At 41.0% G+C, this 16,783-nt stretch overlaps 1 pseudogene; it reads left to right on the top strand.

Moving 5' to 3' along the window:
• Positions 1 to 11,901: 11,901 nt before the first annotated feature.
• LOC101706963 (DDB1- and CUL4-associated factor 6 pseudogene) lies at positions 11,902 to 14,855 on the top strand (annotated as a pseudogene).
• Positions 14,856 to 16,783: the final 1,928 nt, after the last annotated feature.

The following is a 16,783-nucleotide window of genomic DNA, read 5'->3' as shown; positions in this document are numbered from 1 at the left end:
CCTTGTATATTGGAAAATTTATTTAGTTGACTCTCATATGACTTGTGGCTTTACTACTTATAAGAGAATGGGTTGAATTTTTCCTCTCAAAAATGTGGAGACATTATCTTATTCACTACTGTTATTTCACACCCAAAAGCAAAAGACAAATGTCAGTATGACTTTCATCAATTTGTAGATGTGGCCATTACTACAATTTGCTGACCTTATATCTTCTCTTTTTCTTAAGAATTCTTCTCTTTTTTCTTACTAATTAAACCTGGACTTAATTGGGTATAGAAATCTTCCCAGTGAAAACTAGATTTTCCAAAAAGCCTTACAAAAAGAGTGACCATTTATCATGGTTTTGGCCAATGAATTAATTTTAGATGAAAGTTGTCCAATGGGGGCTTCTCAGGAAGGTCCTTGAAGGAGAAAGAGTCATCGAGTACAGGTCCCTTTCTCCTTTTCTTGCCCCTTGCCTGAACACAATGGCAGAAGTGCTGGCAGCCATCTTGGAGGATCACCTTGAGGATGGCAGGGAACCCTAGAAGGAACATGCCCCATTCATTGTAGGGTACCACAGGCCCTCTGTGGATCTGAGCTGCATCTCCAGTTTTCTTTTATTTGAGAGAAGAACAAACCTTATCTTCTTAAACCATCACTATTTGACTTTTTAAATTTTAGATAGTCAAACAAATGGCTTACTGAGTAATTAATTTTATTGTCAAGTCCTTGTCAGATTTTTATTACACTTGTACTTTTTAAAATACTAACAGTATTGGAATATGTTTTTATACTTGTTTACTTGGAATTAAGTAGGCCTTCTGGAATGACAAACCGAAGACTATTGCTAAGCCAAGGTAGTTTTAACTATTTTTAGCTTAACCTCTGTTCTCTGCCTTTCATATCCATCATCTTCTCTTTAAAACATAACTACAGTTCTTTTTCACAGCTGCTAGCCAATGTCTAGTAGGCATTTGCCCAGGACTACTTTCTGGCTCATGTTAAAATGAATTTTTTGGCCTAATGCTCCTTCTGTATATAGTTTAAGGTTAGCCTAAAGGTTTCTGCATGCATAGTGAACCACAACTTACCTTGATGTGTAAACAGGCTGTAAGCTACTGTTATAACATGAAGCTGAATCTCAGCCAATTACAAACAACCAACTATTCAAAAACTCTATTCAAATAAGACAGATGTGAGTTGGAACCAATGGGAACTATCTCTCTATATCTCACTTCCCTTTCTATATGTTACTTCCTTTATTCTGGGTATATGTCACCTGACATATGGTAAGCAGGGCACTCTGAACCATTTTGAGTCCAGAGTGCTACAATTCTAGAATCTGAAAAGAAGCCAATTAAGATCTGTTAAACTAGATTTGTTGTAAATTTCTCCTTTAACACACACAGTGGCATCTTTCTTAACTCCATTGTGTGCTTCCCTGAACTGCATAGCCATGTTGTTACCCTACCAGCTCCTCCCCTGTTGTGTCCACTGTGCAGTACTTCCTCAAGAGAGCTCTTGCCTCAGAAAGCAAAAGGACAGTTGTAACCACCTCTCACTAGTATTGCTCACCTCATAATTTCCCATTCTGCTTTCTGAAAAGAGCCTCTACAAAATGATCTTAAAAGACAGATAAGGGGCAGGATGGAGAGGGAGACATCTGTGGCTCCTTGAAAACACAGCACTTATGTAATAGCAGCATGGTGAATTAGTCAGCTTAATACCCAATACCCACAACTTAAAGGAGGACAGGTTTAGTTTGCCCATAGTTTCACTCCATGCTTGGCTGCGCCAAGGCAGAAATATCATGGTGGAAGGGTGTGGTAGATAAAAACTGCTTAGTTCATGGTGGCTCAAACACAGAGCAGGGAACAGCACCAGAGCAGAAAGGAGGAGGGGACAGATGCAGACCCCAAGGTCATGCATCCATGACCACCCAGATATCCATGAATGTGTCCCAGGCAGATCCCAAAGCCAATCCAGTTGATACTCCATTCTATGTGCCACACCTCACCCCTTGTCAACTACGTGCCAAACACATCTTCAACTAAATCTCCAAATAAAGACACAGCAAGTTCATAATTCCACCAACATAATACAACTATCCTCCATACCACCACAAAACAGCAATCCTTTCCTCAAAGTCTCAACAGTTCTGGCATATTTGAAATTCCAAATAGAAGTCTCTTCTGAGACTCAAAACAAGCTCCTAGCTATGAACTTCAGTAAAATTTTTTTAAAAGTTTCATAACCCCCAAGTACAATGGAACAATAAAATTTTTTTAACTTCAGTAAAATTTTTTTAAAAGTTTCATAACCCCCAAGTACAATGGAACAGGGTAAATGTTCCTGTTCCAAAAGGAAACAAAAAGGGGTTAGAAAAGCATAGGACCAAAACCCAGCAGGGAAAGCATTGAATCCTATAGCACTATATCTAGCATGGAAGTACATGGTGGTAAAATGTGAGTTCCAAAGGCCTTGGACAGCTCTTCCCCCCACATACACACACATGGCATTACTTTTTGTAGCCCACATGGCCTCTCTCTTGGGCTGGCTCCACTTATAGCCTACACCTTTCCTCAGCAGATGTTCCAAGTTCCTAGCATCTCCAACTTCCTGGGGTCTCCACAGCACCTTTGGCTTTATTCTGACAGCTTCACACACACCCCACTCAGGATCTCCTTGCCTGGCTTCCCTGAAAATCTGGGTGAAAGCCTCCCTGACACCACAACTCTTCATTCTGCACATGTGTAAAGCCATCATCACATGCCAGTGTCTCCCATTACCAGGGGCAGCAACTGGGCCCCCTTGGACCATGGCTTCATCAGCCTTAAAGTCTCTGAATGACTGAGCAAAGTGAAATGAATCCCAAGATTCCAATTTCTTAGACAGCCTTTCTTGAGCAAGTGACTTAGGGAGTCTCTTCTGAACTAAAAATCGTGTATTTTCAAACCCTTGGACCTGCTGTCTGTGGTGTCTTGCTGACTCCTGATATGCTCCCAAGGCATCTTTTTACTTTGTCCCTCTACCAAATACTTGGTTTCTTTTTTTGGCTAATCTCCTCAAGAGTCACACTTTCTTTGTCCTCAACTTTATACATGGTTCCTTTTGGGACAAAATTTAACTTTTTAAAATTTTTCTGCTTTGCTTCTTGTCGCCCCACCACCACCACCCCAGTTCTCATCACAGATCTGGTAAATAGTAGCCAGTAGTACTCATGCCACAACCTGAATGTGGGGCAGTCTTGAAATTTCTTTCACCAGATAAATTGGTCCACCACATTTAATCTCAATCTTCTGCAAAGTCTTAGAATATTTTGTCTGCAAAATGTAGACAAATTTTCTGCTAGAGTGTAACACACATGCTCTCTAGTTCAACTACCAATTTAGTCCTTGCTCTCAGCTAAACTCTCCTGACCCCAGCTTTTAAGATCTGCATTCCTATCAGCATTCTGGTCTTCTGAGCTCCAATAAGACTCACCCACCAAGCTTTGTCTACAGCTTTCTAGGACTTTTCTAGCCCACATTTCCAAAACTTTCCAAACTCCTCCTCCAAGCCAGCTCCAAAGGCTTCTAAATCTAAACCACCTAGTCAGACACAGTCACAGCAAGAACCCTGCTCTAGGTACCAATTCTCTACATTAGCTTTCCTATTGCTGGACAAGACCCCAGTCACAAACAATATACAGAAGTGGATGTTTAATGTAGCTCCCAGTCCCAAAGAATTGAGTACATGTTTCATTCAGCAGGTTCCAAGGCAGGTACATCATGGCAGAAGGGCATGAGAGCAAAGCTGCTCAGTTGAAGGCCGCTGGTTGGCATTTTTCCATCCAACTCCATTGACTAGAAAATGTACAGACAATTGCAGAGATTATGGCACTAAATTGTGTGCCAGTAGTCATGTTCAATGCTGTGAATATGAACATAACACCACAGGTTTTCATATATTTTTCCTTGAAAAGACATTATCACATATCAATAACATGATTCTTTTTACAGTACTGGTGATTAAATTTAAGGGTTTTTGCAGTTAACTGCATCCTAAGCCTTTTTAAAAAATTTTAAGTCAGGATCTCACTACTTCACTAAATTTTCTAATCTAGGCTTGAATTTGCAAAGTTCCTCCCTCATTCTCCTTGAGTGCTGAGATTACACATATGTGCCATTGTGCCCAGCCAATGACATGACTTTGAGACACAAGTTGCTATTTTTATTTTAAAGACAAGTTGAAAGAAACTCCACCAGAGAGTATGAAATCATAAATACTATTTTAACAATTCCATAACAATTCACAAATGGCAAATTATTTACTCATTAATTAAATATCCAGATTATAATTCTTCTATCAAAAGTAATTTTAATACCTATTATTTTCTTAAGAAGGATTTCCAAGAGTGAGATTATTGTATGGAAGTTTGGACTGTGTTTAAAGGTTCATGGTATATATGAAAGATATTAAGTACCTTTAAAAAGTCATCATAAGAATGTCTCTAAGTTTTTTTGAGTTTCATGCAAGTCTTAGGAATATGACCTCTTTCTTGGCTAGTTTATGAATTGTCTTTACTTAATGCAATCTTCTTAGTAGCTTCACAAGAGTTGAGTATATTAACCTCTGTGTTTTACAGATCCGGAAGTGTTCAAGATCACAAAGGAAGTAAGTAACAAGTTGGAAGCAGCTGAGTGAGAGCTACTCGGGGAAACACAGACTGCTCGCCTCCAACCCTTTTATCACAACCCTCCTGTAAGAATTACCAGTGGATCACATGAGAACCGTGTTTATCCCAAGGACCTCCCACTCCACCCATCTCTTAAAGGTTTCACCGCCTCCCAGTGCTGACCCAGGGGGATTCTGCCTCCGGCATGTGGACCCTTGACACCCACTACAGCACCCAGAAAGGCAGACAAGCTTGTGAATACCACACACACCATAACAGACCAGTTTTACAGTTCTTCATTAAAAAATGATACTGTATTCAAGATCAATTTATAATAGCAAACAGAAAGAAAACAGAAGACCAGTCAAATACAATGAACTGAAACCTTATGAATGATGCTGGGATAACTGTGCTTGTGATTGTAGATTCCCACTAGAGTTTCTCCCAGTGTCTCCCAGCATTCTTCCCACTGTACCTTTCTTCTCTCAAGAAAGCATTCTGGAGGTTCAATCTACCCCCCACAGGAGTCCCACGTTCAATCAGCAAGGGCAATAAAGAGACATTTCGAGGACAAGGGAATGCTATAAGGGAGAGCATTTTCTAAATCCCAAGTGAGGAGCCATTTGCAGAGCTTTTCCAGTGAGAAATCTGTTCTTCAAAACACCCCTTCCTACAAAAGCAAGTGGCTTTCCCAACTTCTATCCAAAATTCATTTCCTTATCATTTTATACGACTCAGTGGGGAGGTCTCAAGACATTTCTTCTCTTATCTTTGTACTCCCTCCTTTGTATTAACTGTACTGTGCTTTGGAATATAAGATTCCTATATTAATGAATGGTGAGCAAGACTAGAGAAAGTTTTTGTTTTGTTTTTTGGTTTTTGTTTTGGTTTTAGTTCCCCAATTAGAAAACAGCTGTGCCATGAAAACTTGCTTACAAAGGAATAGAAGAGGAAGCTAATGTCACAATGACCAGATCCACCCCTATTTTCTCCATTCTTCCATGGTTATAGATCACTGGGCCAATTTGTGAAAATGTAAGTCATACCAAAAGCTGCTGTAGCTCTGATGAAAACTACAAGATGGGAAGGGGATTCCATGTCACCGAGTTTGGCTTTGTTCTGTTTTTCTCTCTCTAGGACCACCCACCACCAGATAACTTACTCCTTCTGTCCCCCTACACACCAGATGCAGCGCTCACATTGGGCAACTTAATGAGGGATTCCTGTACTTTCTGCTTCCTTCTCTGGCTCTCTTGGTCAAACGGAATCTTCACTTCAATTTTCTTTCCTGTCCTCTGAACAAACTCTTACATAGAGTGATGATCATTTTAAATTTCATCTCCTCATAGAAGATTTTTTTAAACAACCTGTGGAAAGAACTAATCATTTATTTCTTTGTAACCTCATCTGTGTACATCACACAATTAGTAGAGAGATGTCGCCACTACCTTGAGATTTTGTTTTCTATCCTTCACTCTATTCTGTAAACTCTTCAAGAACAGGTACAATAATTTTTTTTTTTGGCATCTTTGTAACCTAAACATCTAGCAGAGAGATCAGCAGATACTTTTGTAAGGTTCAGATAGTAAGAATTTTAGATTTTGGTGTAGGGACCATATGATCTCTTGCAACTACTCACCCCTGCTGTTATAATGCAAAAATAACAAGGTTGTCAACAAACAGATGTGGCTGTGTTCTGATAAGTAACTTCAACAGCAGGTTATGGGTCAGCTTCTGATCTCACACAGTATCTGGTGCATGCATGCACACACAAATGCTCAATAATAGTTATTAAACTGAGTAGCTCTATTTTTAATAATATCATTAGCTATGGTCATCGAAAACATACCACAATGTATCATAATACTGTACAATTATTATAATTAGGTGTATATACTATATAAGTATATTATTATGTGGCAACCTGGAAAATCAAATCAACCTTATATCTATTCTTTGGATTTGTAAGTTGTAAATCAGATTATTTTATCCAGGGATAAAATTAATATAAAAATGGCATTGTTAGGATTATAATTCTAGGATAGAGGATTTGAATATTAGTAAGGACAAACTTTGAGCTGAGAGAGGGCTGTGGCCCCCTGAGGCTGACAAATGGTACAGCCAGGCCCCCATCCAGTGGGATGGGAGACAGATGGGACCATTCTCACGCCACTGAACACCAGTGATGATAATAGGCATGCATAGAGCTATGTGCAGTGCTTACTGAGGGCTTCCTGTGAGCCAGGCACTGTTCTAAGCACTTCGCACACATCAATTCATTTCATTCTCGCTAAAGCTCTTGGAAGAAATTATTTCTTTGTCTTCATTCTACAGATGAAACTGAGGCTCACAGAGGATAAATAACTCTTCAAGGCAGTGCAGCTGGAAAGAGGTGGTGCTGCTTATATAGGATTAAAGGGTTGGTGCATGTGATCAGCTGGGTTCTGAAACACAAGTGTAAGGACAAGCTGTATAAAGGTCACCTGAGGACCCAATACAGGCAGTAGACCCCGCCCTTACACATGCTGCATCATAATGCCTGCTGCAAGCCAGCTGTGGTGGTGCACACCTGTGATCCCAGCACTCGAGAGGCTGAGGTAGGAGGATCACAAGTTAGAGGCCAGCATGGGCTACACAGTGAGAATTTGTCAAAAAACAAAATGAAAAAGAAGACGAAAATCAACCAGGCACTCTTTCTTTTTAAAGAGTTGCTTGAGTTCAACACAGTAGTGCATTAGATAGTGACTCTGCTAAAGACATGCCCAGTCCCTAAACCCTGGAATCTGTGGATGTTAACTTATTTGAAAAAAGAGTGCTTGCAGATATATTAAGTTAAGGATCTTGAGATAAGGAATTATCAATTATTTGGAATTATCTCAATGGGCCCTAACTCCAATAACAAGTGTCCTGATAAGAGATATATAGAGGAGGAGAGAGAGAAGAGCAGGTGGCGATTTGATCACAGAGCAGAGATTTGGGATACAGTGATACAATGCGGATTCCTTACTGAGCATCCCAGAAACCTTTGGAAAGCCAATGGAGACTAGGGAGCTGGAAGAGGCAAAACCTGTTTTCCCACTACACCTCCAGAGGGACTGCTGCTCTGCTAACATTTTCATTTTTGACTCAAGGACATCAGCAAGTGACAGAATAAGTTTGTGTTGTTTTGAACCACCTAGTTTGTAGTACATTGTCATGGAAGCACTAGGAAACTAATACAGAGACACCCCCACTTGTACTCCTTAATTGCTAGACCCACAAGTACCAATAACGAGAAGATAAAGTGGTCACTGGTTTGAATCATAACTTGCTGGTTGCCCTGTGAATGACCCATCTCAGCCATCCAGCAATGGTCTCTTCTGATAGCAAATTGACTCACCTGGTATCTAGGTGAGCCGTGGTATAGGGAAGTCTGTGTCCATAGCCCATTCCTGTCACTGTGCCTATTTTTGTTCATGGACCCAGTGAACAAACACTGAGGTAGTTGGGAGAAATGTATCTGACATCTACAGAGTGCTTCATTTTTGTCCCCCTGATTACTCGGCATCCATTCTGCACCGATGACCTTTGATGAGCGTTCCGATGGAACACAAATATCTCCATAGTCTTCATGCATTCAGAAAGATCCACCCACATACTTCTTCCGCTAATAGCCCCATCTTTTTCCTCCTAATCTGCTGACTATCCAGTTGCCCATGAACCAGTATTATTCTGACCCCTGTCACTGCAGACATAGTATCAGTACACTACTCAGAGTTCTTCTCATAGGGGGACTTGCTTCCCCGCTGTGCTAGCACAGCACTTTCCCTTATGAGTAACAGGGAGCCACAGAAGATTCGGGCCAGAGCAGATATTGAGCCAAAGTAGGAATGTGCTTACTCAAGACCAAATTCTTTAAGAGATTTTTACCTATTTTCTTCTTCTTCTTAATACCAGACATTGATTCTAATCACAAGTAAAATCTATTAAGGCTTAAAAATATACAAAATGATGCCTAATGATTTGTTCAATTAAAATTTTGGGGAGAAGAAGGATTTGCTGAGAAAGTCTAAGGTCACAGTCTGCAACAGAACTCTCACACAACGCATGACATAAATGTATGTATGATGAGTGCTCTCATCTTAGTGCTCAGTTCCTTCTCCTTAAGTTGCAGGTGAGGAGTCTAAGCCAGTGTGGTTAAGAGGCTAGAGTTCCAGGAAGAGACCTATTTCTTGGTGTCCTTGCTACAATGGTTCATTCTTGGTTCCTGTAATAGTTTCCTACTTGATACTGTAATGAATTACAATAAATATGGTGGCTTAAAACAAATTCCTTTTCATACATCCTTTAATAATTCAGTATCAGTAGAGCTGGAAGAAATTTCCGCTACTGCCAATAATCCTCTCAGCCCAAATGGGTGGAATCCAGAAGCAAAGGAGACAAACACTACAATGTAGGCAACGGCTTTGTGAGGAATCTTCAAACGCTGAAATACCATTTAATTTCCAACTCTTCCTCCGCTTCTTTTTAACAAAAGCTAAAATATGACATGAAATGTCAGTTACATATAAACTTGTTTATAGGAGAGTGAGCCAAATCACAAAAACATGCTGCCTTCTTAATTTGTATATTTAATAGCTTGATAGTAAGTCTGGCTCAGTCTGAACAGTTTGTTTTAAAAAGAACGAGTGTGATGTAAAAATATACAAAGCTGAGAGCTGGAACGAAAGCACAAACCACAGTTCAGTGGCACAAACCTACCTAGTCTGATCTCACTCTTCTCCCTTTCTGATAATCCAATCCAATTAATTTACTCAAAACAAGCTCTGTTCACAACATTCATCTACACATTTCCCTGCAGAGCCAAACACAAACTCCTTTCGGTCTCAACTTTCTCCAACCTTATTTCTCTCTCTCTCTCTCTCTCTCTCTCTCTCTCTCTCTCTCTCTCTCTCTCTCTCTCTGCCTACAACTGTCATTCTCATTGCCCTTTACAACTTGTCACACTGCTTTCCTCTTTCAACAGCCATTGTCATGCTCACATTTTCATGTGTCCCATACTACCTCCATCCTAACATCCAATTCAAATGCAACAACCTCCCAGATGAAAGAAATCTTTCTTCTCAAGTGCCATTTAACCTCCCTCTTGTCCTGGATGCCAGCTAAGTCTTTTGAGACAAAGACCATGCCTTCTTTAAATCTTTTATTCCCTCAAGAAAGACTGCCATGAAAAAATAAAATAAGAATAAATATAACCAGGAAGCGGAAAGACCTCTACAGTGAAATAATTAAAGAACACTGCTGAAAGAAGAAGCTAGAAGATGGAAAGACATCCCATGTTCATGGATCACAAGAATTAATATTGTTAAAATGACCATACTATCAAAAGCAATCTACAGATTCAATGTAATCCCCACCAAAATACTAATGATGTTCTTCAAAGAACTAGAAAATCAATCCTAAGATTCATATGGAAACATAATAGACTCAGAGTAGCCAAAGCAATCCTGAACAAACAAAACAATACTGAGGTACCACAATACCTTATTCAAATATACCATACAGCCCCAGTAACATAACCAGAATAATACTGGCATAAAAACAGACCAATGGAATAAACCAATGGAATAGAATAAAATATCATGAAACAAACCTATTCAGCTACAGCCATCTTAGCTAAGGGTCTAAAAAATATACACTGGAGAAAAGAAAGCCTCTTTAACAAGTCCTGTTGGGAAAACTGGGTATCCATATTTAGAACCTTATATAAAAATCAATTCTAAATGGATCAAAGACCTAAGAATAAGTCCTGAAACTTTGAGATTGCTATCAGGAAACACTATACATAATGGAAACACTTCAAGTTATAAGCTCAGGCAACTACTTTCCAAACAGGACTTCAACAGTCCAGGAAATAATAAGAATCAACAAGTAGGACTGCATCAAATTTTAAAAAACCAAAAAACTACTGCACAGCAAGAGAAACAACAGAATAAAGAGACAGCCTGCATAATGAGAGAAAAATTTTGCCAGCTACTCTTCCAACAGAGGATAATGTCCAGATTATATAAAGACTTCACTGCAAGGTAAAATAATCCAGTTAAAATGGGCACATGAACTGAGGAGATGCTTCTCAAAAGAAAAAATACATCTAAGGCTATCATCAAGAACACAAAAAATAACTTATAATGGGATAATATCCAAAATCAAGCAACTCAGTAGCACAAAAAACAAATAATTTTATTCAAAATTGGCCAAGGACCTGAAGAGACACTTCTCAAAAGAAGATATACACATGCCTGGTACGTAGAAGAAAAAGTCAACATCAATCTCCATCAGATAAATGCAAATCAAAGCCACACTGAGATATCATCTTACACCCATTCAAATGGTGCTTATCAAAAAGACAAAAGTAACAAGTGTTGGTGAAGATGTGAAGAAAAAGGAATCCTTCCATACTGATGTAAATCAGTACAATTATTGTGGACAACAGTATGGAAGTTCTTTTAAAAATTAAAGATGGAATTATCATATGGTCTAGCAAGCTCGCAACTGGGTACATATTCAAAGGAAATGCAGTTGGTCTATGGAAGAGATATATGTATGCCTGTGTTCATTGTGGCATTACTCATGATAGCCAAGATATGGAGTCAACCTCACTGGCCTTCAGTGGATGAAAGGATAAACAAAACATGATGCATACACATAGTGGAATACTTTTCTGTCTTACAAACACTGAAATTGTCTGCGACAACATGGATGAACCTAGAAGACATCATGTTGGGGAAAACAAGCCAGGCACAGTAAGACAAATACCACCTGCCCTCACTTCATTGTAGAATCTAAAAATGTTTAACTCATAGAAGAGCAGGATGGTGATTACCAGGGACCATAGAAATGTTGGTCAAACAATACAAAATTTCAATTAGATAAAAGGAATGATATCTGGAAGTCTATAGCATGGTGTGGTGACTATACTTAATAACAATGTATTATATTTTGAAAATGGCGGAAGGATAGATAGTAATTGTTCTTATCAGAAAAAACAGAAAGTAGGCCGATCTCTGGAGGTTCTGGGTCGTCAGAGGCGGAGAGTATGAAGCGAGCTTCGGACCGGGAGCGGCCGGGCTCCGCCGGGGAAGAAGCCGCCGCTAAGATGCTGCACCCGCGAGGCCCTGCGGCTCGCGGAAGGTGCGCGCGGATGGTGCCGGAGGAGCACGGAAGTTGATGCGGACGCATCCCCGCCCCCGCGCGTTCGTCCCAGCCGGCGCGGCCTCGCCATGTCTCAGGGCGGCTCCTGCCCGCACCTGTTGTGGGACGTGAGGTGACGGTCGCTGGGCCTGGAGGATCCATCCAGGCTGCGGAGCCGCTACCTGGGAAGAAAAGAGTTTATCCAAAGATTGAAACTTGAAGCAACCCTAAATGTGCATGATGGCTGTGTTAATGACACTGGAGAATATATTTTATCTGGCTCAGATGACACCAAGTTAGTAATTAGTAATCCCTACAGCAGAAAGGTTTTGACAACAATTCGTTCTGGCCATCGAGCAAATATATTTAGTGCAAAGTTCTTACCGTGCACAAATGATAAGCAGATTGTATCCTGCTCCGGAGATGGAGTTATATTTTATACTAATGTTGAGCAAGATGCGGACACCAACAGACAGTGCCAGTTTATGTGCCATTTTGGAACTACCTATGAGATTATGGCTGCACCAAATGATCCTTACACTTTTCTGTCTTGTGGTGAAGATGGAACTGTTAGGTGGTTTGACACCCACATCAAAACTAGCTGCACAAAAGAAGATCGCAAAGATGCTATTTTAATTAACTGTCGACGTGCTGCCACATCAGTTGCTATTTGTCCACCAGTACCATATTATCTCGCTGTCGGTTGTTCTGATAGCTCAGTACGAATACGTGATCGGAGAATGCTGGGAACAAGAGCTACAGGGAATTATGCAGGTCGAGGGATTACTGGAATGGTTGCCCGCTTTATCCCTTCCCATCTGAACAATAAGTCCTGTAGAGTGACGTCTCTGTGTTGTAGCGAAGATGGACAAGAGATTCTCGTTAGTTACTCTTCAGATTACATCTGTCTTTTCAACCCAAAAGATGATACAGCACGAGAAGTGAAGACTCCTTCTACAGAAGAGAGGTGAGAAGAGTTACCGCAGCCTCCAGTTGAGCGTTTGCGACTTCGTGGTGATTGGTCAGATACTGGACCCAGAGCAAGGCCCGAGAGTGAACGAGAACGAGATGGAGAGCAAAGTCCCAATGTATCATTGATGCAGAGAATGTCTGATATGTTATCAAGATGGTTTGAAGAAGCAAGTGAAGTTGCACAAAGCAATAGAGGGTGAGGAAGATCTCGCCCCAGAGGTGGAACAAGTCAGTCAGATGTTTCCACTCTTCCTGCGGTCCCATCGAGTCCTGATCTGGAAGCGGGTGAAACTGCAATGGACGTAGATGCCCCAGCCGAGCAGTTTCTTCAGCCTGCTACATCCTCTGCCACGTCTGCTCAGGCTTGTTCAGTCGGCTTTTCCACCGGAAGCCCCCGCTCGACTTCTTTGCTGTCTTCTCCAGACAGCGAGCAAAGGCAGTCCGCGGAAGCTTCTGGACACCATGCGCATCATCAGCCTGATAACAATAATGAAAAGCTGAGCCCTAAACCAGGGACAGGTGAACCAGTTTTAAGTTTGCACTACACCACAGAAGGAACAACTACAAGCACAATAAAACTGAACTTTACAGATGAATGGAGCAGTACTGCCTCGAGTTCTAGAGGAAATGGAAGCCATTGCAAATCTGAGGATCAGGAGGAATCCTTGGTCCCACCGAGCTCAGTACAAACACTAGAAGGAGACAGTGAGACAAAAGCTCCTGAAGAATCATTAGAGGATGTGACAAAAGGTCAGGAAGGTACAACTGCAGAAAACCAAGTTCGGGATTGCATAGACAAAGCACAATTAGATAACCTCGCACCTGAGCCATCAGATCCCACCTCAGGAGAAAGGAGTGCTCTCACTCCGGGTAGCCCTTGTGGAATTCCGGCAGAGCCCACTTTGTCTGAAAGAGCGAAGGAAGCGGAGCCTTCAGCTCAGACGAGCAGTGAGGGCACCACCAGTCCCGAGCCCCAGGCCCAGACAGAAGCCATCGGGCCTTCATCTCATGAGGAGTCATCAGCCAAGGACTCCACTCTGCAGGACACAGATGACAGCGATGATGACCCCATCCTGATCCCAGGGGCAAGGTACCGAGCAGGACCTGGGGATAGACACTCTGCTATTGCACGTATTCAGGAGTTCTTCCGGCGGAGAAAAGAAAGGAAAGAAATGGAAGAGCTGGATTCCTTGAACATTAGAAGGCCACTAGTAAAGATGATTTATAAGGGTCATCACAACTCCAGGACAATGATAAAAGAAGCCAATTTCTGGGGCACTAACTTTGTGATGAGCGGGTCTGACTGCGGCCACATCTTCATCTGGGATCTGGGATCGGCATCCTGCTGAGCACCTGATGCTTCTGGAGGCGGACAACCACGTGGTGAACTGTCTGCAGCCACACCCATTTGACCCGATTCTAGCCTCATCTGGCATAGATTATGACATAAAGATCTGGTCACCACTAGAGGAGTCACGGTTTTTTAATCGAAAACTTGCTGATGAAGTTATAACTTGAAACGAACTCGTGTTGGAGGAGACTAGAAACACCATTACAGTTCCAGCCTCTTTCATGTTGAGGATGTTGGCTTCACTGAATCATATCTGAGCTGACCGCTTGGAGGGTGACAGATCAGAAGGCTCCGGTCAGGAGAATGAAAACGAAGATGAGGAATAATCAGCTCTTTTTGGCAAGCACTTCACTGTTGTGAAATTTGTACAAGACATTTATTATATTTTTTCTTTACAGAGCTTGAGTGCAATTTTAAGGTTATGGTTTTTTGGAGTCTTTCCCTTTTTGGGGGATAACCTAACATTGGTTTGGAATGAGTGTATGCATGAATTTGGGAGAGTGTATAAAAACAAAACTAGCAAAGTATTTGTAAACTTTTTGCTGTGTATGAGGAGTGCTAGAAACTGCAAAGTGCAATATTTTCCCTCGCCTTCAGATGTGGGAGCTTAGATCAATGTTGAAGAGTAATTTTCATTATAGTGAAAATGTTGGTTAAAATAAATTTCTACACTTGCCATGTGCATGTTTGTTGCTTTCTAATTAAAGAAGTTGGTTTTGAGATATCCTAAAAAAACAAAAACAAAAACAAAATATGTAAGGTTTCCATATGTTAATTAACCATACTGAGCCATTCTGCAATGTATATATTTTTCATAATATCATGTACATGACAAATATACAATTACACAGTTTTGTCAATTTTTAAAAATTTAAAACTTATATACAGTACTTCATTTAATCCTCACAGCAACCTTAAAATGAGTTAAATACTATGATTATCCCTGTTAACTTCTGAGGAAACTCAGGCACAAAAATATCACACAACTTGACAAATGTCTTTCAGTGAGTAAGCTCTTGATCTGCAATTCAAACACAAGGAGCAGAAATTCTAACCCAGTTTTTCTAAGAACATAAGAAAAAGCTCTTTTCTTCTTTTACCTTCTCTTCAAATGTAAGGGTTTTCTTTGGAAATTGATAAATATTTAACTAGCCAATGTAAATCTTAGACTTAGATTTTCACATGACCAAAAGTATCTACGCAAGAATAATAGTACTTATCTGGCATAGAAGTCATCCAATTTTGGACTGGTTTTCCTACATGTTCATGGGGGTGGACCTTTTCTTACATGTAAAAGTACTATTTCTTCTGTCAGGGATGGGAAGAACCCTCTTATAAAGGGTCATGCCCAAGACCCCAGTGATACAGTTTGGCAAGACAAACGCATAACACATTTATTCCTGGGCACACATGCATGGATGCCACACAAAATATGAAAAAGAAATGCCTTCTTCATAGAGGAGAGAGAAATAGGAGGCTCTTGGCAATTTTAGAGACAGAGTAAATGATTTTTGAAGGAAGAGATAAGTCCAGAAAACACATGCTAGCCTGGGTTTTGTGCCTCTGAGTTCTAGATGTGGTGTTTGATTTTTCATTCTCTTCCTCTGGAGTATGAGTTTAGTATGAGTTCCTGGTTGATGAAATTTCAGTAAAATTTGTAGGCAAATGTGATCCTCTTTGACAGATCCAGTTTTAGGTAAATAAATCAAAATGGGGAAAAAACCTCTCACTGCACTCTGGAAGAGAAAGATGAGAGAAAAATCTGGAAATGGAGGGAGGAGGCATGTGACAAGTCTGAGAGACCTTGGAGCAGACACTGTTCTTCCAGCTGCACATGTCAAAGTGCCACAAGTTGGGGTATCATTTTAGGAACCCTAACACCACCAATACTAGTGACATCTCACCTGGAGGCCTTCTCTAACTTCTAATGTCCAGACATGGTAGAGCACAGTATGTACAGAGGTGGAAGTGACTATGTTTATGGAAGTGGCCCCCACAGGGGCATCTTCCCCTCACTACGCAGGAAACAATCCGCACAGTCCCAGAGGGCAAATCACTCTTGAAGCACCACCAGCTACAAGAAACAGAAATGCAAGCTTCTGTCTCATCAGCTCGAAAGTCCTGTTCCCAACTTTTCGTCATCATTCCCTGCTATGGAGCACTTTTCAGACTTTTTCCCTCAGTGACCCTACCATGACTTATGTTTTCATCTCCAAGAAACTAAATTTCATCCCTTTGCAATGATACCACCTTGTTGAGAACACATGGTGTCATGGAATGCACATTTGTGTCCTGTCAAAATTAAGCGGTTGAAATCCGAGTTTACAAGGGACGTTACTAGGAGGTGGGGCCTCAGGGTTCTGAGCTCAGAGCCCTCATCCAGACAGAGGTGGAGAGATGGCCTTCTGCCTCTGTCTGCTCTCCTCCAAATTAAGAAGACAGGCATCAAGCAACCAGGAAGCCAGATCTCGCCAGAAACCAACTGGTCCTAGCACCTGGGTCTTAGACTTTCTCGTGAGAAATACATTTCTATTGCTTAAACCACTCATCTATTATAATTTGTTATAGCTGCCTGAGCTGACTAAGACTCATGGCCTAAAGTGATTCATTTGTGATTCCAAAAGTCATTTGGGGAAATGGAGCTGACC

This window comes from Heterocephalus glaber, unplaced genomic scaffold, assembly GCF_053883595.1.
Source record: "Heterocephalus glaber isolate CG9 unplaced genomic scaffold, H.glaber_assembly_v1.0 deba00001572, whole genome shotgun sequence".
Taxonomy (NCBI): Eukaryota; Metazoa; Chordata; class Mammalia; order Rodentia; family Bathyergidae; genus Heterocephalus; species Heterocephalus glaber.
Note: the sequence above shows the minus strand (reverse complement) of the source record. Positions and strands in the feature narration are given on the sequence as shown.